Source organism: Dromiciops gliroides, chromosome 1 (assembly GCF_019393635.1).
Source record: "Dromiciops gliroides isolate mDroGli1 chromosome 1, mDroGli1.pri, whole genome shotgun sequence".
Lineage (NCBI taxonomy): Eukaryota > Metazoa > Chordata > Mammalia > Microbiotheria > Microbiotheriidae > Dromiciops > Dromiciops gliroides.
In genome coordinates this window covers 370355440-370379091 of record NC_057861.1, presented here as the reverse complement: position 1 = coordinate 370379091, position 23652 = coordinate 370355440, and the positions used below count along the sequence as shown (strand labels likewise).

Genomic DNA, 23652 nt, shown 5'->3' with positions numbered 1-23652 from the left:
GATATCTGTAAAACAATTATTTTTTGTTTATCCTTGTTTTTTGTGGGGCAGACAGGGAGTGACTTATGTCTGGGTCTGGATTTGGGCTTGGGGCATCCTGGGTCCAGGGCTGATGCTTTGTCCACTGTGTCACCTACCTTCCACATGATGAAATGTTTAAAATAAAGTAAAGGGGTAAGAGGAATGCATTGGGAGAAAGGTAAAGAGAGAGGTGGTCTGGGGGAAAGTACCTCACATAAAAGAAATAAGAAAAAGCTTATGGAATGGAGGGGAAGATGGAGAAGGAGAAGAGGAGTGAGTGAACCTTACTTTCTTCAGAAGTGGCCCAAATAGGAAATAACATACACACTAAAGTGGGTATAGTAATATAATCTGCCCTGCTGGAAAGTGGGAGGGGAAGGAGATGGGGGTGGGGAAGGTGAAGGAAATTAGGGCAGATTGGGGGAGGGTACAGTAAAATGCAAAACACTTTCAAGGAGGGATAGGGTGAAGGAAGGTAGAAAATAGAGTAAATATCAAGGGGATAGAATAGAATGGAGTATTATAATATAGTTAGCAATAGTAATAATGAAAGAAATGATGAGCAGGATGATATCAGAAGGACATACGAAAAATGTAAACCATCAACAGAGAAAGAACTTATGGTATTTGAATACAGATTGAAGTATAATTTTATTTATTAGCTCCTCTTTCTAAAGGTATTTTGTCTATTTTCTTTCACAACCTGACTAATGAGATGATGTATTGCTTAACTGCAAATGCATGACATATTGAATTGCTGGATTTCATAGGGAAGGCCAAGGGGGCAAGATGGTAGAGAATCCCAGGAAGTTGCCTGAGCTCTCCCAAATTTATCTCAAAAATAACAGTTAATCAAGCCTATAAATGGATTCTGAAACTATAGAACCTACAAAAAGACAGAGACAAAAACATCCAAACTGAGATAATTTAGAAAACTTCAGGAAAGTTTGGTCTCACTCAGGCAAAAGAGGATTGCAGAGTACCTCAGCACAGTCCAGTATGGAGGGGGTCTGAGCACATCAGCAGAAAGCTCTTGGCCACAGCAGAGCAACTGAGGCCCCTTAATCCTGGCTCAGCAAGCTGGTGGCACAGGAGAACAGGTGTGATATTCAACAGCACAAGCTGAGAGGGGAGGCTGCCAGCTAGAGGGCCACCCATGGGACAGGTATGCCTGGACCTGGCCATCTCAGTGCCTGGAGCAAGATCAGGGAGCCAACCAAGGGTGGTGAGAAATCCACAAGCCATAGGGGCCTCATCATAGGAAGCCAGTGACACAGCCCCTATACCCCAGCATAATTAGCTTGAAACAGTGACCCTTGTGCTCCAGAAGCAGACCTCAACTTTCAAAAAAATAAGCTGTAATATGAGTAAGAAACAAAAAAGAGCTCTTACCATTGAGAGCTTGTGTGTTGACATGGGAAGAGCTAAAAACAAATTCAGATGAGGACAATACTCTCAAATTGCCTACATATGAAGCCTCAAGAGAGAAGATGAATTGGTCTAAAGATCAAAAAGCCTTCTTAGAAGACCTCGGAAAGGATGTTAAAAATGAATTGAGAGAGGAAGAAGAAGAAATGGGGAGAGAAATGAAAGCCACACAATAAAATAATGAAAAAAAGAATCAGCAGCTTGGAAAAGGAAACACAAAGATGGACTGAACGGTTCCTTAAAAAATTAATTTGGCCAAATGGAAAAGGAGGTACAAAAGCTAACTGAAGAAAACAATGCCGTAAAACCTGAATTAGACAGATGGAAGTTAATGATACCATGAGACACTAGGAATCAGTCAAACAGAATCAAAAGAATGAAAACATAGAAGAAAATGTGAAATATCTCATTGGAAAGAGAATTGACCTGGAAAATAGATCCAGGAGAGACAATTTGAGAATTATTGGACTGCCTGAAAGCCATGATCAGAAAAAGAGTCTAGATACCATATTCCAGGAAATTATCAAGTAGAACTGCCTTGATATTATAGAATCAGAGGATAAAATCATCATTGAAAGAATCCACTGATCACCTCCTGAAAGAGACCCCAAAAGGAAAACTCCAAGGAATATTGTAGCCAAATTCCAGAATTATCAGGTGAAGGAGAAAATAATGTAAGGAGCCAGAAATAAGTAATTTAAATATCATGGAAACATGGAAACACAGTCAGGATTGCACAGGACATGGTAGCTTCAACATTAAAGGATCACAAGGCTTGGAATATCATATTCTGGAAGGCAAAGGAGCTTGGATTACAACCAATAATCAAGTACTCAGCAAAAGAGATCATTCTCATTAAGGGGAAAAGATGGAAATTCAATGAAATAGGGGACTTTCAAGGTTTCCTGATGAAAAGACTAGAAGTGACTAGGAAATTCAATTTTAACATACAAGACTCAATAGAAGTTTAAAAAGGTAAACGGGGGGGGGGGGAGTTATTCAATAAGGTTAAACTGTTTGCTTCCTTATACAGGAAGGTAAGACTTATAATTTTTGAGAAATGTATATCTATTTGGGCGTACAGAATGAATATACACAGAGGATACAAATATAAATTGTCTTTGATATTATGATATAAAGAAAATTAAGGGGTGAAAAAATGAGGTTATAGGAAAAGAGGAGAGGAGTTGGAATGAGGTTAATTACATCATATGAAGAAATGCAAAAAACCTATTCCAATGGAGGGAAAGAAGGGAGGGGTGAGCATTGTTTGAATCTGACTCTCATCAGCTTTGGTTCAAAGAGGAAATAACATATATGTTCATTTGGATAACTAAATTTAGCTTATTCTTTAGGGAAATAAAAGGGGGAAAGGGGGAATTGATAGAAGGGAGGGCAACAGCAGGAGAGAAAAGGGTACAAAAAAAGGAAGAGGGCTGATAAAAGGGATGGCAGATTGAGGGGTGCAAGAGTAAGAAGCAAAACATTGTTGAGGAGGAATAGGGTGAAAGAAGAGCAAAAAAGCACAAAAGGGGTAAATAGGATGGAGGAAAATAAACAGTTATTAATAATAACTGTTATTGTGAATGGGATGAACTCTGCAATGAAATGGAAGTGAATAAGAGAGTGGATTAAAAACCATAATCCTACCGTATGCTGTTTAAAAGAAATACATTTGAAGCAGAGAGATACACACAGAATAAATGTAAAAGGTTGGAGCAGAATATATATATTATGCTCCACTTAAAGTAAAAAAAGCAGGGGTAGGAATCCTTATCTCAGACAAAGCACAGGCAAAAATAGATCTCATTAAAAGAGATATGGAAGGGAGCAGCTAGGTGGCACAGTAGATAAAGCACCAGCCCTGGATTCAGGAGTACCTGAGTTCAAATCTGGCCTCAGACACTTGACATGTACTAGCTGTGTGACCTTGGGCAAGTCACTTAACCCCCATTGGCCCACACACAAAAAAAAAAAAATTAAAAAAAAAAGAGATACAGAAAGAAACTATGTCTTGATAAAAGGTACTATAGATGATGAAGTAATATCAATGCTAAACATGTATGCACCAAGTGGTATAGCATCCAAATTCTTAGAAGAGAAGTTAAATGAGCTACAAGAGGAAATAGACAGCAAAACTATACCATTGGAGGGATCTGGAACTTCCACTCTCAGAATTAGATAAATCTAGCCACAGAACAAATAATAAAGAAGTTAAAGAGGTGAATAGAATGTGAGAAAAGTTAGATATGATAGATGTCTGGAGAAAATTGAATGGGGATAGAAAGGAATAAACTTTTTTCTCAGAAGTAAATGGCACATATTTTAAAATTGACCATGAATTATGCCCAAAGGGCCATAAAGATGTGCATACCCTTTGACCCAGCAATACCACTTTTGGGTCTTTTTCCCAAAGAGATCATAGAAAAGGGAAAAGGACCCACATGTACAAAAACATTTATAGCTGCTCTTTTTGTGGTGGCAAAGAATTGAAATCAATTGGGGAATGGCTTAACAAGTTGTGGTATAGGAATGTAATGGAATTCTATTGTGCTTTAAGAAATGATGAGCAGGAGGAGTTCATAGAAACCTGGAAGGACTTGCATGAACTGATGATGAGTGAGATGAGCAGAACCAGAAGACCATTGTACACAGTATCATCAACATTATGTGTTGATCAACTGTGATAGACTAGATTCTTCTCACCAATACAGTGGTAAAAGAAAGTTCCAAAGCACTCATAATGGAAAAGGATCTTCAAATCTAGAAAAAAAAAAGAACTGTGGAATATGGATACTGATGGATCCATACGATTTCTTTTGTTTTGGGTGCTATTGTTTTTCTTTTCTGAGGTTTGTTCTTTTTGCTCTGGTTCTTCTGTTATAACATGAGTAATGCAGAAATATGTATTGTAACGATTGGAATGACGCCACCTGCTGGATACTTACTGTAGAAGAGTTCTGCCCATGAAGCGAAGGTCTTTGAGGGCAAGACCAGGAGTCTTTTCTTTGGCGGGGAGGAAGTGACGCAGACTAGTGGGAGGAGGAAGGAAGAGACTGGCGCTCGGTCTGGCGCTCTTTCCTCTGGACTCTGGCGGAGAAGGGAGCTAGAAATGCGCTCTCCCTTTAATAGATAGGAATCTAGACCTTTCTCTCTCTCTTTACCAAATTCTTATTCTCTTTAATAAATGCTTAAAAGTCTAACTCTTGCTAAAGCTTATAATTTATTGGCGACCACTCATTAAATATTTTAGACAGACTAGCTAGAATTTTAGCCCTTAACAGATGGCTGACCACGAAGAGGAAAGCTAACCCTCAGTCTTCTTCTGGGTTGGGTAAGAAATTTCCCCTCCCTCTCCCTTTAACTGCTAAGTACTGGTGTACTGGCTGTGTTTTTCCTTTGAATTTTTTCGAATGGACCTTTTAAACTCCCTAATTATCCTATTTTTGATTTTGGTCTGTTTAACCAGACAAATGGGAGATAAGATCATGTTAATGCTTTGTTTTTGTGGATTTTCTATTTTTCTTTTTATTTTTGTTAAAAGAGCCAGCAACTTACTCACACAAGGAAATATCTCTCCCTCTCCCAACCATGCTTTTTCAGAGAAACCTGAAGAGATTCCCGCAGCTTTTCCCAGTTCTAACACTAATTGTTGCTCTAATTTTGCATGCCTGGAGGCAATGACCCACCCTCTAGAAGCTTTTAATCCCCTAGCACCTGGAGGCAAAGTGGGGGAAGAGGAATCCAGGCCTGAGTTCAAAATCAAGTCTGATTCAAATTGCTCTGGTCCCTCCCCTCCTCTCCAGACCCCACCCTCTACTCCTCCTATGGCCAAGCCCATTGCTTCCCCTGCCTGGGAAGTCCAGAGATCTGATGCGCATGCTCAACTTTTTCTACCTGCATTTGCAGCTTCAGGCTCAGCCCTTCCCCGGCCTGGCTGTGCTTTTGAGACAATCTTAGAAAACTCTTTAAATTCCAGATATGCTTGTTTTGTTCATAATTTTGCTAACCTGCTTTTGTCTTTAATTAGTAATCTTATAAAGCATTTGTATGGTGAAAAGACTGACAGACAATATAAAGGGGTTAAAGAAGAAAAACTTAAGCTGAATAAGAATGACAACCATCAACATAGTTCAAGACTCTGCTTCTTTTGCCATGGAAGGGTATATATTTTAGAGAAATGTAGAAGTAAGCAGCAAGGTATTGATATGAGTGTTGGGGATTTTAGATATCGGAATCAAAAGTGTTCTGAATTCACTCAGAGTATTAATGTCAGTTCAGAGGTTACATAGGATTTCTATGCTATTATATATACATTTTGAAATTAATGGTATGGGTTTATTTTCATAGAGATTTTCATGCTTTTGAGATTGTGTCTTATACTTAGTTTTTAAAACAAGGAGAATATTTGTAAAAGCTTTTTATAGTCATGTGATCAAGTTTATATTTTATAGTACTCTTATTAATATTAAATTCATTTTCATTTAAATTTCCCTAGTTTGAATTTCATTGTCTTTTATTATTCCACGTGTATTTTCTTCTATTCATTCATCTATCTAATTTTGAAACATGGTTTTGATTTCATAATACAATGTTAATTCTAGGAGTATTGTGCTCCCATATTCTGAGTTGTTTGTTTTTGTTATTTTTTTTTCCTCAACTGATTATTTGATCAAACTCTTTAAAGCATTTCCCTGGCAAATTGGTTGCCATGGCAAGTGTAAATTGATTCTAGAAGTATTATTTTTGATAAGCATATTCCCAAAAAAAAAAAAAAGAGGGGAACATTTGTAAAAGTTTTCTTTTTTCAAAAAAAAAAGTTCTTTGAGATTCTGTTGTGCTTTAACTTGTATTTAAGTATGTTCTGATTTTTCACAAAAGTAATTGTATACTAAGTAAAAAAAAAGGGTATTATTTGAAATTGTTGCATAATTATATATTATATTTTGAGTCAAGATGTATTCACATTTTTTGCAATCATTTATTATCCTCAATTTTAAATCCATATGAGACTTGGATTATGGGAACTTATCATTTAAGACATTAATTGCCTTTATTCTGAGTTATCAGATGCCAGTTGGCCAAGATGCCATCCAATCACAAGAGGAATACATGCAAGAGCAGACACTGAACTGTCACATGAGGGGAGACATGCATGAAGTCAAGGTATGGCCAAGGGAACGGCTTTTGACAAAATGTTGAGGTTGGATTCTCTTGGTTTAATATTTTATTTTATTTTTCCCCACAATATTGTACAGATGGCTGGAAGTATTGATCCCACCCATCTCACTTCTACACCTGGCTTCTATGCTCCCTCCTATATGCCTGATGCCATGGACATCTCAATCCCATGCATCTGATTAAGTCTGACTCAGTTTCTTCCAATATGTTCGGTGGCATGGACATATATTCCATCCACCTATTTTAAGCCTGGCATACTGTATGGGCAGTACATATTGCTCAAGTGTGGGAATGCTCATATCCCATCATTTCTCTGTTCTTTTATGGTAACCCCCATAATTATCTCAGGTGTCATGATAAATAACAGTGTTGAATTTGGCCTTGACACCTGTTACCAATTATATTAGATTTTCTAATTTCTCATAATGGCATGAGGATAATTAGGCAGATGATGCAAAAAGTGATGAAACAAAGATAAAAATTATTTTTAAAAATTAATATAGCAGCAATTGTCTTCTCAATTACCCTCCATAAGGGGGGACTATAGTAAGATTATAATTTTAAAGAATGTTTCAATTTTTGTTTTATTATATGTTTCATGTGTAACAACTAAGATTCTGTATTCCCTTAGACATGTTTTTGAGAACTTTCATTGTTTGATTTGATTATTGACAAAGCTGTTTTAAAGTTGTGTTAAGCTCAATTTTGTAGGAAATTTTCCTGGCTGATTACCAGCATCCACACATCAACCCCTGAAAAGACTTCCATTCCACGACTACACCTAGAGGACATCTGAGAAAAGACTTTCAGAGACTTTAAATGAACAGTTTTGATTTGTTGTTTTTGTTGTTTTTTCTCTTTCTGTTATAATATACACAATCTGTAACATGTATTCTCTGCAGAGGCCCTCCCTTTGCAAGACCAATGTCAAAGCGTCGGTTCATGAGGACAAAAAAAAAAAATCGCCCCTCTGGACAAAACTTTCCTCTCTTCCTTTTCTATATTGTTGTTCACATATTATTAGTTAGCAATAGTTATTATATTGTTTTTACTGTTCCATCAAGGAAACATTTTGTTTCTTGAGGAACAACAGGGGGGACTGTAACGATTGGAATGACGCCACCTGCTGGATACTTACTGTAGAAGAGTTCTGCCCATGAAGCGAAGGTCTTTGAGGGCAAGACCAGGAGTCTTTTCTTTGGCGGGGAGGAAGTGACGCAGACTAGTGGGAGGAGGAAGGAAGAGACTGGCGCTCGGTCTGGCGCTCTTTCCTCTGGACTCTGGCGGAGAAGGGAGCTAGAAATGCGCTCTCCCTTTAATAGATAGGAATCTAGACCTTTCTCTCTCTCTTTACCAAATTCTTATTCTCCTTAATAAATGCTTAAAAGTCTAACTCTTGCTAAAGCTTATAATTTATTGGCGACCACTCATTAAATATTTTAGACAGACTAGCTAGAATTTTAGCCCTTAACAGTATGATGTTATTATATATTATGTATCTAATAACATTAAGCATATTTCAGCATTATTAGGGCACAAAAACCTCACAGTTAAATGTAGAAAGGCAGAAATAGTAAATTCATCCTTCTCAGATCATGATGCAATAAAAATTACATGTAATAAAGAGCCATGGCAAGGTAGATGGAAAAGTAATTGGAAACTAAATAATCTCATCCTAAAGAATGAGTGGGTCAAACAACAAATCATAAAAACAATCAATAACTTCATCCATGAGAATGACAATAATGAGACAATATACCAAGACCTATGGGATGCAGCCAAAGCAGTGCTTAGGGGAAATTTTATAGCTCTAATTGCTTTCATCAATAAAAAAGAGAAAGAGGAGATCAATGAATTGGATATGCAACTACAAAAGCTAGAAAAATAACAAATTATAAATCCCCAACTAAATAATAAATTGGAAATCCTGAAAATCAAAGGATAAATTAATAAAATTGAAAGCAAGAAAAACTATAGAATTAGTCAATAAATCTAAGAGGTAGTTTTATGGAAAAAACAATTAGATAAACCTTTGGTTAATTTGATTAAAAAAAGAAGAAATTGAACAAGCTATTTATGAACTCCCTAAGAAAAACATTTCCAGGGCCAGATGGGTTTACAACTTAATTCTATCAAACATTTAAAGAACAATTAGTTCCAATACTATACAAATTATTTGGAAAAATAGGTGAAAGAATTCTACCAAATTCCTTTTATGATAGAAATATGGTATTGACACCAAAACCAGGCAGAGCCAAAACAGAGAAAGACAATTATAGACTAATTTCCCTAGTGAATATTGATGCAAAAATCTTAAATAAGATATTAGCAAGGAGATTACAACAAGTGATCACCAGGATAATATACTATGACCAGGTGGGATTTATACCAGGAATGCAGGGCTGGTTCAATATTAGGAAAATTTTAACATAATCAACCATCGGGGCAGCTAGGTGGCACAGTGGATAGAGCACTGGTCCGGGAGTCAGGAGGACCAGAATTCAAATCCGGCCTCAGACACTTGACACTTACTAGTTGTGTGACCCTGGGCAAGTCACTTAACCCCTACTGCCTTGCAAAAAAAAAATAATAATTTTGATCCCTGAGAAGATATTCTTTCAGGCACTTCAGGAATATTACAACCAGTAGCAGGAACTTTTGTTATTTGCTAATAAATAAATTATACTAATTTAATACAATCAATGCAATCTTACTTATCACAGAGTCTTAGGGGACTTAAACCTTTGGATTATCAAGGCTTGAAATAATTAGAAGAGAGCTGGTAATGATGGTTTAGATGTCTGCTTTCTGTGTATAGACTGGACAGCTTGCTGCCCCAAATTCCTAAAATCAGAATATCCAAGCTAGATTTCTTAGACTCATCAGTAGGGTTAAGGGATATTCATATCCCTTAAGCCCAGAGTGCAGTGATGAGGTTAAGACTGCCTCTCTTTTCAGCTAGAAAGACATGTGAAAGAATCCCAGTCGATGCTACCTTCTTCTAGGTATTAAAACTTGGGACACACTAATGGTGACACACATATTCGAAATACAATCTTTTGAGAGAAACACTAACCTCAATTCTAATAACATAGTGTAACAAAGTGATGTTTTTATGTCTTTTAATTAAATATAAAACTCAGGAACAAGAATATGAGAAGACCGAAAGCCCTTCCTAGATAAGTGACCCTTTATATGTCAGACCAACAATCAGTAAAAACATCTTCAGCACCAACCTGCTCTTTTGTAGCATGAAGCAAAGGTCCTCTAAAGCCTGTTATATGTTAGACTGTTATACTCAATAGCCTATTGCAGTTTCTTGTGATTACTACAATTACCTCTACATGAAGATCATCCTTTGGCTCTATATAGTATCTAACTATAAGTCATAATTATTTATGCTCATATATTCTAACTACATGACATTGCTCCAATGTTGCAGAAATAATATTCTTTTTGCTGTTTTAGTTTGTATTGTTTGTTATTAGCATGGGGATTTTTTTTTTTTACTTTTACCCACTCTCTTGTATAAATAAGTATAAAGAAATTCTTAATAACAAGCAAGCAGGTGTGGCTGAGACAGTGGTTTTGGGTGGTGAGATCAGAGGCGAGCGAGGAGGCTGTGTCAGGGAAGGAGCACCTGGGGCTGGAGGCCCTCTGCACTCATGGATCTGGCCGGGATGTCGGCGCCCATAGTCACCTTGTTTAACAGCAGCTCCCTCAACAGCTTCTACTCGGAGAAGCAACACAACCTCTCTCTGGCTGAGTTCAAGTATAAGCTGCAGCTGGTCGTGGGAAGTCCAGCCTCCTGCAGGGACCTGGAGCTGTAAACTGCCAATGACCTCTTCTGCATGAAGTTTGACCAGGATGATGTACTCCTGGGCTCCTACCCCTCGGACAATGGCTGCAGGATCCGTGTCATTGACCAGACTGGGGCCAGTCTGGGAGAATATGAGGACCTGTCCTAGGTGGAGAAGAATGAGATCTCCCAGTCGGCCTATGAAAGCAGACCTATTTACCTTTTTATTATTCTCCAGGGTCTTGTATTTGAAAGTCAAATTTTCTATTCAGTTCAGGTCTTTTCATCACAAATGCCTGAAAGTCCTCTTTTTCACTGAAATTCCATGTTTTCCCTTGAAAAATTAAGATAAGTTTTGCTGGGTACATGATTTTTGGCTATAGTACCAGTTCCTTTGCCCTCCTGAATATCATGTTCCGTGCTCTCCGTTCCTTTAATGTAGAAGCTGCTAGATCTTGCTTTATCTTTATTGGAGCACCACAGTATTGAATTTCTTTTTTCTAGCTGCTTGCAGTATTTTCTCCTTGACCTGGGAGTAGGTCTGATCCCAAGATGAAAGCAGACCTGACTCCATATGCTCCTTCCTGAAGCGCAGCAAGATGGGCAAATTCAATGAGGAAGAGCAGAAATGGCAGGAGGCAGAGGTGGACCAGTAACTGGTGGAGCAGGAGGCCCAGGCCCAACCAATCAGGGTTGTGAACCACTGCCAGGTGTAGGCGGCTGGCCAGCCCACCAAGCAGGGCACTGTAATGTATGTGGGACTCAGGGATTTCAAGTCTGGCTACTGGGTTGGTATTCGCTATGATGAACCACTGGGGAAGCATGATGCAAGTGTGAAAAGCAAGTGATACTTTGAGTACCAGGACAAGTACGCTGCCTTTGTCAAAGCACATGTGGTGACTATGGGGAACTTCCCAGAGGAGGATAATGGACTGGACAATGATGATATCATCTCCTCATATTCAATTCACACCTGTGCCCTCTGTCTAAGTATATTCCTTTCAGCTGCCCTAATACTGAGAAAGTTCTTTTGAGTTAGAAGTATTATCTTCCCATGTAGGAATGTAAACAGTTTAATCTTTTAATATCCCTCATGAATTATTTTCTTGTTTACTTTTTTAAGCTTCTCTAGGGTCTTGTATTTGAATGTCAAATTTTCTATTCAGTTAAGGTCTTTTCATCACAAATGTTTGAAAGTCCTCTTTTTCATTGAAGTCCCCCTGAAATATTATAATCAGTTTTCCTGGGTAGATGATTTTTGGCTGTAGTCCCAGTTCTATTGCTCTCCAGAATATCATATAGTCCTCTTGGATGCAGCTTCCCCTTCTTCCCACCCACTGTCCTGGGCCTTGCCAGCCTTTTCCATGTCTGTGGCATATTCCCTCTTTCATTCCCTTTCTTGAATCATATTTTTTATCTTATTTTCCCCTTGGCTCTTGTGAGGTTGTGAGACAAGTGAATTAAATGCCTCTGAATTAAAAAAAAAAGCAAGCAGAATTAGAATATGAAGAAAAAAAATAGGATGATGGAGAACCCAATGTATATTTACTAAATAACAGCTCAGGTTGTTTTATTATTAAGGACAAAATTCTATAATTTAAGGGTGCTTAGAATTCATGCAAATGGTGTATTCCATTAGGTACTTATTTCAAATGTTGCCTGTGTACTTGTATTTATATTGCTAGAAGTGGACTCAGAGGCCATCTAGGCTCAATACCTTCATTTTCCATGTGAGTAAAATCAGACCCAATTAGGTGAGTGGTTTGAGGTTATATAGGTAGTAAGTATAAGGTGAAATTTTAATCCAACTCTCTGACTAGAGTCAAAATTATTTCTACTATATTACATGACCTCTTTTTGGTGAAAGAGTTGATGGTCACCCTTGGGTCCAACATCCAACTGCCTAAGGGACTCTAACTCCTGATTTTTCCTCAGGATTAACTCCCGAAGCCTTTCCCATATATGGGTATAGCCGCAAGGCAGCAGAGATTTAAAATCAGGGTTTTCCTTGCCCTAGGCGAGTTGCCTGCCAAGGCTGATGAGCCCCACCTGCCCGAAATGACTGGTTTTAAGGTGCCAGTGACTCGCCTTCGCCCCTTCTCCTGCTAGTGGAAACAGTTCTGCTATGAGAAGGCCAGGAGTTGGGTTTCAGTTGTCAGAGGCTATTTGAGATGCACGCCATTGGAGCATTTTACAGAGAGTGGGAGCTTATCCCCACTCCCACCCCTGCATGACAACCTTTGGAAGCTTTGGATTATTATTTCTACTACTACTACTACTACTACTACTACTACTACTACCCCTGGTGCTGCTGCTACTACTACATGAAAGGCATGTCACCATCTGGCATGGTAGTTTTTGTTCCAGGAATTTTTTAGGCTCATTTTTGTTTAAGCTGTCATTTATAATATATGTTGTATTACTATAAGGAAATGATAGTGAAAAAAAAATTTTTATGCTCTCCAGAAAGGCAGCTTTTTCTACATTAAATGTCCACTTGGCTTAGCTAGTTTTATGTGTATTCAAACAGATCCTTGATCTAATTAATATGCCAAAACACAATTATAATTATATTTAAGAAAGTACATATGGTACTATTATAGAAGGAAAGTGATAAATGTATTTAACTGATTCTAAAGCTAAATTTTAAAACACTAATATAGCCTAAATATTTAACTTAAATAAACTTCAAATAAAATGAGGGCTAAAATGTACAGAAAAAAACATTAAATATGTCATTTTATAATAAAAAGCTATATTAACATGAAAATATCAATCTTGTTTAAAGTATAAATATTTTATTTACTTATTTAATTGTATTATTTTTTTCTATTACTGGGTTATTTAGTTACTTGATGAGAAAGATGCAATATATAAATTGTCTACATAACATTAGTTCAAGCAACATGAAAACAAACAAAGAAGAGTAAAATATATTCTTCCATATGTAGAAAAATGGGTTCTATTAAAGCCACATAAACATGTTATGTGGGGGCAGCTAGGTGGCATAGTGGATAAAGCATCGGCCCTGGATTCAGGAGTGCCTGAGCTCAAATCCGGCCTCAGACACTTGACTCTTACTAGCTGTGTGACCCTGGGCAAGTCACTCAATCCCCATTGCCCTGCAAAAAAAATAAATTAAATTAAATTAAAAATCAAAAACAAAAACCGAACAACATGTTATGTTCTAGCTCTACCAAAATTAGATAGAATACTATCATCATACAAGGGGGTGGGGCACTCATTTTGTGTTGTTTTACTTCAATTTTCTCTCCTTCCAATCTGTCTTCAAACAACTGCCAAAGTAATTTTCATGTAGTGAAGATAGCCTTTGCTACTCCCCTACTTGATGAAATCCAGTGACTCCTGATTGATTGCCTCCACAATCAAGTATAAACTCCTTCATTTGGCATTAAAAACATCTCAAAACTGGGTGCCAGATTACCTTTCCAGCCTTATTATACAATACATTCATTCATTCATTACATAGTTCAGCCAAATTGGCCTTCTTCCTGATGCACATACTAGATTTCCTATCTCCATATCTGTTACCCATGATTAGAATGTACTTCTTTCTCACCTATACTTCTTACAATCCTTCCTATTTTTCTTTCAAAGCTCAGCTCAAATTTAATTTTCTGCATGAACCCCTTCTATTCCTAATGAATAGAACATTTCTTTGTGTATATCTATTTTCTATTTTCTTATACACATGATCACATTTTCTTTCCATATATATTGTAAGGGCCCCAAGGACTATGGAATCCAAATGCATATTGAAGCATAATACTTTTTCACTTTGTTGTTTTTAGCCCTTTGGGCATAGTTCCAGATTGCTCTGCAGAATTATTGGATCAGTTCACACTCCATAAACAATGTGTTAATATTCCAATTTTCCCATGTCTTCTCCAACCTGTTAAGGGCTAAAATTCTAGCTATTCTGTCTAAAATATCTAATGAGTGGTCGCCAATAAATTATAAGCTTTAGCAAGAGTTAGGCTTTTTAGCATTTATTAAGTAGAATAAGAATTTGGTAAAGAGAGAAGAAGAGGCCTAGATTCCTATATATTAAAGGGAGAACACATTTCTAGCTCCGCTCTCCACCGGAGTCCAAAAAAAAAGAGCGCGAGACAGAGAACTAGTCCCTTCCTTCTTCCTCCCACTAGCCAACGTCACTTCCTGATGCCAAAGAAAAGACTTCTGGTCTTGCCCTCAAAGACCTTTGCTTCATGGACGGAACTCTTCTACAGTAAGTCTCCAGCAGGTGGCGTCATTCCAATCGTTATAGTTCCCCGCTTTGTTTCCTCAAGAAACGGGACATTTCCTTGATGAAACAGTAAAAAATAACAGAATATAATAACCTATGCTAACTAACAATATGTTAATAACAATATAGAAAAGGGAAAGAGGAAAGTTTTGTCTAGAGGGGCAATTTTTTGTCCTCATGAACCGACGCTTTGACATTAGTCTTGCAAAGGGAGGGCCTCTGCAGAGAGTACATGTTACAGATGGTGTATATTATAATAGAAAGAGAAAAAGAAAAACAACAACAACAACAACAACAACACAAAACTGTTCATTTAAAGTCTCTGAAAGTCTTTTCTCAGATGTCCTCTAGGTATAGTCGTGGAATGGAAGTTTTTTCAGGGGTTGATGTGTGGATGCTGGTAATAAGCCAGGAAAATTTCCTACAAAATTGAGCTTAACACAACTTTAAAATAGCTTTGTCAATAATCAAATCAAACAATGAAAGTTCTCAAAAACATGTCTAAGGGAATTCAGAATCTTAGTTGTTACACTTGAAACATTCTTTAAAATTAATATTACTAAAGTCCCCCCTTGTGGAAGGTAAATTGAGGAGACAATTGCTGCAATATTAATTTTTTAAAATAATTTTTACCTTTGTTTCATCACTTTTTGCATCACCTGCCTAATTATCCTCATGTCATTATGAGAAATTAAAAAATCTAATATAATTGGTAACAGATGTCAAGGCCAAATTCAATACTGTTATTTATCATGAGACCTGAGATAATTATGGGGGGTTACCATAAAAGAACAGAGAAATGATGGGATATGAGCATTCCCACACTGGAGCAAAATAGGTGGATGGAATATATGTCTATGCCACTGAACATATTGGAGGAAACTGAGTCAGACTTTTCAGATGCATGATATTGCGATGTCCATGGCACCAGGCATATAGGAGGGGCATAGAAGTCAGGTGTAGAATGAGTTGGGTAGGATGAATACTTCCAGCCATCTGTACAATATCGTGGGGAAAAAGAGAATAAAATATTAAACCAAGAGAATCCAACCTCAACATTTGTCAAAAGCCATTCCCTTGGCCATACCTTGAAATCATGCATATCTCCCCTCATGTGACAGTTCAGTGTCTGCTCTTGCATGTATTCCTCTTGTGATTGGATGGCATCTTGGCCAAATGGCATCTGAGAACTCAGAATAAAGGCAATTAAGTCTTAAATGATAAATTTCCATAATCCAAGTCTCATATGGATTTAAAAAATTGGGGATAATAAATGATTGCAAAAAATGTGAATACATCTTGGCTCAGAATATAATATATAATTATGCAACAATTTCAAATACCCTTTTTTTTTACTAAGTATTCAATTACTTTTGTGAAAAATCAGAACATATTTAAATACAAGTTAAAGCACAACACAATCCTAAAGAAAACTTTTTTTTGAAAAAAGAAAACTTTTACAAATGTTCCCCTCTTTTTTTTTTGAATATGCTTATTGAAAATAATACTTCTAGAATCAATTTACATTTGCCATGGCAACCAATTTGCCAGGGAAATGCTTTAAAGAGTTTGATCAAATAATCAGTTGAGAGAAAAAAAATAACAAAAACAAACAACTCAGAATATGGGAGCACAATACTCCTAGAATTAACATTGTATTATGAAATCAAAACCATCTTGCAATATTTAAAATTAGATAGATAAATGAATAGAATAAAATATACATGGAACAATGAAAGACAATGAAATTCAAAATAGGGAAATCTAAATGAATATGAACTTAATATTAATAAGAGTATTATAAAATATAAACTTGATCACATGACTATAAAAAGCTTTTACAAATATTCTCCTTGTTTTAAAAACTAAGTATAAAACACAATCTCAAAAGAATGAAAATCTCTATGAAAATAAACCCATACCTTTAATTTCAAAATGTATATGTAATAGCATAGAAATCCTATGTAACCTCTGAACTGACATTAATAATCTGAGTGAATTTAGAACACTTTTGATTCTGATATATAAAATCCCCAATACTCATATCAATACCTTGCTGCTTACTTCTACATTTCTGTAAAATATATACCCTTCCATGGCAAAAGAAGTGGAGTCTTGAACTATGTTGATGATTGTCCTTCTTATTCAGCTTAAGTTTTCCTTCTTTAACCCCTCTATATTGTCTGTCCTTTCATAATACAAATGCTTTAGAAGGTTACTAATTAAAGACAAAAGCAGATTAGCAAAATTATGAACAAAACATGCATATCTGGAATTTAAAGGGCTTTTTAAGGTTGTCTCAGAAGCACAGCCAGGCTGGGGAAGGACTAAGCCCGAAGCTGCAAATGTAGTTAGAGAAAACTGCCCATGTGCATTAGATCTCTGGGACTTCCCTGGCAGGGGAATGAATGGGCTTGGCCATGGGAGGAGTAGAGGGTGGGGTCTGGAGAGGAGGGGAGGGACCAGGGCAATTTGAATCAGACTTGATTTTGAACTCAGGCCTGGATTCCTCTTCCCCCACTTTGCCTCCAGGTGCTAGGGGATTAAAAGCTTCTAGTGGGTGGGTCACTGCTTCAAGGCATGCAAAATTAGAGCAACAATTAATGTTAGAACTTGGAAAAGCTGCAGGAATCTCTTCAGGTTTCTCTGAAAAAGCATGGCTAGGAGAAGGGGGGATATTTATATTCCCTTGTTTGAATACCTTGCTGGCTTCTCCAACAAAAATAAAAAGAAAAATAGAAAATCCACAAAAACAGAGCATTAACATGATCTTATCTCCCATTTGTCTGATTAAACAGACTAAAATCAAAAATAGGGTAATTAGGGAGTTTAAAAGGTCCATTTGAAAAAATTTAAAGTAAAAACACCTGGCAATTCAGCAGTACTTTGGATTTAAAGGGACAGGGTAGGGGAAATTTCTTACCCAACTTGAAGATCAGAAGAGTGAAATTCAGCTTTCCTCTTTGTGGTCAGCCATCTGTTAAGGGCTAAAATTCTAGCTATTCTGTCTAAAATATCTAATGAGTGGTCACCAATAAATTATAAGCTTTAGCAAGAGTTAGGTTTTTAAGCATTTATTAAGGAGAATAAGAATTTGGTAAAGAGAGAAGAAAAGGCCTAGATTCCTATCTATTAAAGGGAGAACACATTTCTAGCTCCGCTCTCCACCAGAGTCCAAAAAAAAAAAGAGTGCAAGACAGAGTGCTAGTCCCTTCCTTCTTCCTCCCACTAGCCAATGTCACTTCCTGATGCCAAAGAAAAGACTTCTGGTCTTGCCCTCAAAGACCTTCACTTCGTGGGCAGAACTCTTTTACAGTAAGTCTCCAGCAGGTGGCGTCGTTCCAATTGTTACAAACATATATCATTTTCCTTTTCTGACATGTTATGGACACACATTCTAAGGTGGGAGGAAGGATGGCAGGAAAGAAAGAAGGGAGGAAGGCAGGCAGGCAAGAAGGAAGGAAGGAAAGAAGAGAGGAAAGAAGGCAGGAAGGAAGGAAGGAAGAAAGGAAGGAAGGAAGGGATGGAGGGAGGAAGGAAGGGATGGAGGCAGGGAGGAAGGAAAGGAGGGGGGAAGGGAGGGAGGAAGGAAAGAAGGAAGGAAGGAAAGAAAGATGTGAGGAATGATTAATATTTGCTAGGTATGATGCAAATTACATGAGATACAAGTAAAAACAAAAAGGAAGAAAATCCATATCCTCAAGGAACTTGCATTCTAATGAGAAGGCACAATACACAAAAGGGAGTTGAAAAGGGGTGGCTAGAGGGAAGAAGGAACCACTTAGAAAGGCATGGATCTGAAGTCCAGAAAGTCAGAAATAGGCCCAAGAAGAGAATAAAGTAGGCCATTCTGGTCTCTTGTACATAACCGAGGCTCCAGGAGGAACTAACCAATGAGAGAATGGAGGTAAGCCTTGCAAAGGATTATTCCAGGGTAAGCAGGATACAAGGATAATAGGCTCTTCCAGGGTAAGGAGGCCCCAAGTGCTGAAAAAAGTTCCAGGATAAGCTGGCAGTGGAGAAAGCATGGTTATAAAGTCCAGAAAATCAAAGACAGTGCTTAAGTCAACTCTAAATCATTTTTCTATAGGGAAAAACGGGTCTGAAAAACAGACCTTAGTTATGTTTCATCTTCAGACATTCTTGTGCAAAGCTGCCCCAGGATATATTTGATTTCTCCAAGGAGATATTTTCTTAGAACCAAGGTGTTTCTTTCCAATATCTATGGAGCCAGTCCAGTCATACTCATGTGTTTTAACCCACAGGATCCCATGTAATAGAGCAGAAACCTGTGAGAGATACAATTACTATCAAAGTAGAAAACTAATTCTAGGCAGCATGGCCTTTGGAAGGATCAACAATAGTCAGGAATCAATCATAAGGATGACATTTGCATAGCCTTTTGCTCTTTTCTCACAATAACCAAGTAAGCATAAAATCATTCTTATCATCATTTTACAGAAGAGGTAATTGAATTTCACCTGCAGGCTTAGAGTCATTTATTCCCTAGAATTAGCAAGTCCCCTAACAGAAGTGATAACTGAATATAATGCCAAATTTTAACACACCAACACAATATAACCTAAATATTTAACTTAAGTAAACCTCAAATAAAAGAAAGACTACAATGTATGTAATAATAGAAAAGTATTAAAATCCTTCCTTATCTTGTTGTAAAAGTTACAGTAATGTGAAAAATAAATAGCTTGGTAAAATTAGATATTGCCTCAGGTCCAAGTTCTCTTTCCAGAACTATCATATTGATTACTGTGTATTGAGTTTTTTATTTTTCCTGAATTCCTGATGTCTTGTTGTCAAGCTGCCTTTACTTCTTCCTTCCTGCTCTGAACACTGGTATCAACATGATCCACAATATTTCTTGGTTCTTTCATTCCTGGCCTCTGATATTAAGGCAGTGTGGGGTGTGCAGAAAACAATAGCCATATATAGACCAAATAATGTGAACTCAGGCATTAGAAATAGAAGATCTCTTACAGAAAATCTTCTGGGCAAAGGTTCAAGTTATTTTCATTCAGTTGTTTCAGTTATATCTAACATTTCACTTGTGAATCCAACTGGTCCTGGGAATTTTTTCTTAGGAAGTTCATTGATGAATTGATTCAATATCTTTTTTCTAAAATTGGGTTATTTATATATTTTACTTCTTCTTCTGCTAGTCTGGGTAATTTATATTTTTGTACATATTCATCCATTTCATTTAGATTGTGAAATTTATTGGCATATAATTGGGCAAAATATTTCCTAATAATTGTCTTAATTTCTGCTTCATTGGTGGTGATTTCACCTCTTTAATTTTTGATGCTAGTAATTTGGTTTTCTTCTTTTCATTCTTTGATCAAATTAATCAATGCTTTATTGTGTTCTTTTTATAAAACCAGCTTCTAGTTTTATTTCCTAATTCAATGGTTTTCTTACTTTCAATTATATTAATCTCTCCTTTGATTTTCAGCATTTCCAATTTGGTGTTTAGTTGGGGATTTTTAATTTGTTCATTTTCTAGTTTATTTAGTTGTATGCCCAAATCATTGATCTGCTTTTTCTCTATTTTATTGATGTAAGTAGTTGGGGATATAAATTTTCCCCAAAGAACTTCTTTTGCTGCATCCCACAAATTTTGATATGTTGTCTCATCATTGTCATTTTCTTAAATGAAATTGTCAATTGTTTCTATGATTTCTTCTTTGACCCATTTATTTTTTAGGATCAGATTATTTAATTTTCAATTGTTTTCTGTTGTTTTATTTGTACAATTGGTTTTAATCTCTCTTTCAATGGTCCATTATTGAATGTAATTTTTATTGCATCATGAACTGAAAAGCATGTGTTTATTATTTCTACTTTTCTACATCTGGTTGTAAAGATTTTATGCCATAATACATAGTCAATTTTTCTGTAAGTCCCATGTAATGCTGAGAAGAAGGTATATCCCTTTCTATTCCCATTCAATTTTCTCCAGAGATCTGTCATATCTAATTTTCAAGAATTTTATTCATTTCCTTAACTTCTTTCTTATTTATTTTAAATTAAATGTATCCACTTCTGAGAGGGGGATATTAAGGTCTCCCACTAGGATAGTTTTATTATCTATTTCCTCCTGTACCTCATTCAACTTCTTCAAAAATTTAGATGCTATACCATTTGGTGCATATATGTTAAGTATAGATATGACTTTTATGCTACACCTGCTTTCTTTCCTTCAACTGAAGCATTATGGATTTGGTTCCAGACCTTTACATTTACCATGTGTGTATCACTGGGCTTTAAATGTTTTTATTATAAATAACATATTGTACAATTTTGGTTTTTAATCCATTCTGCTGTCTGCTTCCATTTCATGGGTGAGTTCATCCCATTCACATTTATAGTTAGGATGACTATTACTTTCTATGTTATTTTTCATCTGTTAATCTTTTCCACTCTGCCCCCCAAGCCTCTTCTTTCCCATGGTTGCTTTATTTATGATCACCACCTTCCCCCAAATTGCTTCCCTTGTATCAGTTGCGCCCTTTCTATTATTACCATCACTTTTTGAACTTCCTTATAGGGTAAGACAGTTTTCTATATCAAACTGTGTGTGTTTGTTGTTCCCTCTTTGAGCCAACTTTGATGAGAGTAAGGTTTAATCTTTGCCTATGTCCCCCATTGTTTTCTGAATAACTATTTTACAGATTACTTATTACATAGTAGTAGTTTTTAATACATGTGATTAACCTGCAACATCCCTGCAAGACTGTGAGCTCTATGAGTCAAGGGGCTATGTCTTGTTTAAATTTTATTTTATAAGACTTAGAAAATAATTTGGTTTATCTACCCTATCACCTTCATTTTCATAACATCATTAATATAGAATTATAAGGAGTTCAGTCATTCAAGTCAAACTCAAGTGAACCCTTTCATTTTACAGACAAGGAAACAGAGAGTCTTGTTGTTGTTGTTTGTCCTTAATTCTCAAAGAGGACCATGACATTGGGGTGATGTCATGACTTGCACTGAAATGGATTTCAGTGAGGGATGGCCATGCAAGGTCACCAACCTCACTCTCTCCTCCAGAGCCATCTGGTTCATGACATAATATGTATCAGTATGACTGGAGATGCCACTGAATGCTTTGTTTGTTTGTTTTGTTTTTTATAAAGCATTATGAAATCCCACAGTATATAGAATAGTCCTAACAGAATAGAAGCAAGTAATTTATTCTAATGTCATTTATAATTTTTGAGCATTTAAATATTTACTGGCTTGAATTATGTTAACTTTCATTTCCTTCCATTAAAGCAATGTGATAAGGTTTCATATTCAAATGAATTTGAGAGGTTTCCTGCTTTAAAAATTTTAAAGATCTCTGGGTACATGATTTATTTAGTTTGGCCCTGTTGCCTTTTAGGAGCTCCCACCATGTTCTATAGATAATGAAGGAATCATGCTACCATATTAGATCTTAAAGCTCATCATTTTGGGGAGGATGTAACTTCATTCAAAGAGTGCTGTTGTTGTCATTTAATTTCATACATTTGGGTTCCATAAGTACCATCTTTAATGATGCAATATTTCCTGTGTAAAATTATCTTTTTATGGTTGCTAAACTGGTCAATAATGTCAATGTAAAACTGTCATTTGTTCTTTTTAATGGTATTTTCAACTAATATATCTTATACACATAACAGCTGGTAGATTCTGGAAATGATAAGGATAATAAAAATCTTACCTGAATTTCACCCTTTCTTTTACTCTACTACCATTCACACCCCCACCCCACATCAGTTTTAAAATTTTATTTTCCTCTCTTGTTATTATCCTAGTGATTTTGTATATAAACATATCTATGATGTTTGAGGGTAACATCACAACAGCAATTACAACATATTGCAGAATAGTTTTGTCAATGCTCTACTACTTTCTCATGCAAATAGCTGAAATGAGAATACAGTCACTTAAGCCATACGCCCAATTTAATTCATTTTTTACTGACTATGAAATTTACTTTTTTTATTACAAATATTGTTCCATTTGCTTCCACCTCCCTAACTTGGTTTCAATTGAATATTCCCAGGTCTGGTGATCTGTAAAGTTAATGGTTTTATTTGTGTTTGTCTCAATATATTTTCAGAAGATACAAAGGGTAAAATATTTTGTGTTTGAATCAAATCCCTATAAATATTTTTAAAAAGAAATATTTTCTCAAACTATATAAAGCAGTATACAGTACATAACAAAATGAGATATCCACAAAATATTAAGTAATAAAGAAAGAGAAGGCATTATCTGAGTTTTAGAATAGTCCACAATTGCAAATGTCAGAAAGGTGGATGGAATTATCTATATTTTCAAAGAATAACCCTTTCATGCTTGTGTCTATCCTTACCATTAGCAAAAGCTAAGAGAAGGCATGCTAATGACTCAAACTCAGAATGTCAAGTTACATTTATTGTTTTAAATGTATTACTCCAGTACATTTTAAACATGAAAAATAAGCCTAAATCAAAAATGCTGGATTGAATTCAGGAGTAAATCTATACAACAAAGTTAATACATTATTATTGGTAAATTTGATGATACACTATTATCAACAATTTATTCACTGCCAACATTGAGCTTCTAGTGGATGGTGTTATACTAAACCATACAACAAATCAGTGTTACTGTGTATATCAGTGTTATGCTATGCTCTTTCAGAAAGGGATGTGGTACAGGAAAATAGCACTTTCAATGGATTAGTAGGGATATTATTATTTTTTGTTAATAAAAGCCCCATATAATACAAAGTCTTAAATGAGTATTCCTTTCATTCAAAGCTATGAAATATTTTTCTTCTCTCTTGCCATGTATTTTTCTACCCTTGCTGTCCCTATAAAGAGGCACACACATACGTTCTCTAATTTATGTCACTTGGGCATAAACATGTCTCCACATTTTTGACTGTCTAATCCCTATGCTT

At 36.2% G+C, this 23652-nt stretch overlaps 1 pseudogene; it reads left to right on the top strand.

Moving 5' to 3' along the window:
* The first annotated feature begins 10295 nt into the window (after positions 1-10295).
* Positions 10296-18869, top strand: LOC122749333 (annotated as a pseudogene).
* Positions 18870-23652: the final 4783 nt, after the last annotated feature.